At 37.4% G+C, this 2317-nt stretch overlaps 1 non-coding gene across 1 annotated transcript; it reads left to right on the top strand.

Annotated features, from left to right (window-relative positions):
* Positions 1 to 474: 474 nt before the first annotated feature.
* LOC141688456 (small nucleolar RNA R71) lies at positions 475 to 581 on the top strand. Its single transcript, XR_012561898.1, has one exon. It is a non-coding gene; the product is annotated as a small nucleolar RNA R71 (small nucleolar RNA).
* The last annotated feature ends 1736 nt before the right edge of the window (positions 582 to 2317 follow it).

A 2317-nucleotide genomic window follows, 5' to 3' on the forward strand; every position in this document is an offset into this window, starting at 1 on the left:
ATCAGAAGGATTGAATTGCTTATTTCCAAACTGCTGGTACGGTTGTTGCATGGCATTCTGATTATTGCTCCAGCTGAAGTTAGGGTGATTCCGGTTGTCAGGATGGTACATGGCAGGAACCGACTGCTGCAGCCTCTGAAAGTTGCTCACAAACTGAGCTGATTCACAAGATATAGCACAATGCTCCGTCGCATGCGCACTCCATAGTTGGCCAGAGAATCGATTTTTAGAGCTATCACCTTTAGCTGAGCAGTGATAGTCGTAGCTGTATCTACCTCAAAAACTCCTTCTACCTTTCCTTGTGGCAATCTCTGGGTTGGAAACTGATATTCATTAGCAGCCATTAGTTCAATTAGCTCATAAGCTTCATCATAGCTCTTAGCCCATAACGCTCCTCCTGATGCTACATCGAGTATAGGTCTGGATTGTGCTCCCAAACCATTATAAAAACAATTGATGATCATCCAGTCATGCATTACATGATGAGGACACTTTCTAAGCATCACCTTGTAGCGCTCCCAAGCCTCACATAAAGATTCTCTTGATTGTTGCGCAAACTGAGTAAGAGCATTCCTGATTGCAGCTGTCTTTGCCATCGGGAATAATTTAGTGAGAAAATTTTGAGCAAGATCTTCCAAAGTAGTAATAGAACCAGCTGGTAGAGAGTGTACCAAGCCGTTAGCCTTATCCCTCAGAGAGAATGGGAAAAGTTTCAATTTCACCGCATCCTCAGACACACCATTGAACCTGAAGGTGTCGCAGATCTCTATAAAATCCCTAATGTGCATATTTGGATTTTATGTTGGAGAACCCCCAAACTGAACTGAGTTCTGGACCATCTGAATTATGTCAGGCTTGATCTCAAAGTTATTAGCCGCGATAGCTGGCCTGACAATGCTAGATTGAATATTATTGATCTTTGGTTGAGAAAAATCCATCAACGCTTTCGTTGGTGCTGCTGGTTCTCCCATTGTAATGATTTCTTCTTCCTCAACTTTCTCAGCTTCTTTAAAAACTACTTTTTTCACTACTTCAATATTTGCCTTAAGAGATTGAGAACGTGTTCACATACACGTTCTCCCGAGTACCTAAATCACAAATAATTAAACTGTGAAAGTAAAAGAATCTGAGTCAGTGAACTTTAACGACCACTGATGTCAAGCACATAAACTAAAAATTAACACCGAGTCCCCGACAGCGGCGCCAAAAACTTGTTAGGGCGAAAACATGCGCTAAAATTACACGCAAGTATATGCGTTCGCAAGTAGTATAAGATATAAATCAGATCCGTACCCACATAACTCTTTTTAGTTAACTTAAGATTATGCACCTATGCAACAATGGTATGGGTGTCGCTTAATGCTAAGACAATAACAAGTTAAAATATTTATAACTAAGATTAAACTAACATGCAAATAACTAAGAGATTAAAAGGTTGATTTAACTATATAAAATAAACATGGGATTCTAACTTCATTAAATATTTCATTCAAAGTCATTGTTCTTAACCTTAGCATGCAATGGTGATGCCAACTAATCAGATAACATGAAACTAGTAAATGCCAACTTTCGTTGTACGAATACCCTACTACCAGACATCCACAAAAGAGATAGAAGCTGAATAGATACCAATTATGTTGAGACCCTATATGTCTATAGAATTTTACAACATAAAGGTTTATTGCGCAAGTTATCTATCGTGATTACATTGGGCAAGTAAGATGGTTAAAATTACCTACGAATCATGCATAAAAATTGTACATGAACCTATGCTAGCATGGCAAGTTCTAAACCTCTATATTCACTTTCGCTTTAATATAGATTAACACGCTATATTATATGTTAGCTACGCACATAAGACGAATAAGCACAACCAATACTAGGATATCAACCAATCACCTTACGCCAAGATCTTGAAATAAATTAACTATAGAAATCCATAAGTAAATCCGTTAGAACCCCACGATAACAATTAGTTCATAACCGAACTCATCATCAACATGGGTTCCAAGGAAAGCATGGTATAAAAACTAGATCTTTATAAACTGAATAATAATCAAAAGTACGTTAACAAGAGTGTAAGGTTCAAATGAATAAGAAAACTAGCATCCAAAGTTACAACTTAAGCAAAGAATCACAAGTAAAAACAAGATCTTCTTCTCCTTCGTTGTAATCTGCTATTAGGTCTTCTTATTGCTATCTCCTTGCTCTTCTATATAAAAAAATGTCTTTTAAAAGTCTTTAAATACTAGCCCAACAGATCAGGAGTCCAGCAAATCAATCTTCTAATAGAATCAGGATTCTTGAAATCCCGACC

This window comes from Apium graveolens, chromosome 9 (genome assembly GCF_009905375.1).
Source record: "Apium graveolens cultivar Ventura chromosome 9, ASM990537v1, whole genome shotgun sequence".
In the NCBI taxonomy this organism is placed as follows: Eukaryota; Viridiplantae; Streptophyta; class Magnoliopsida; order Apiales; family Apiaceae; genus Apium; species Apium graveolens.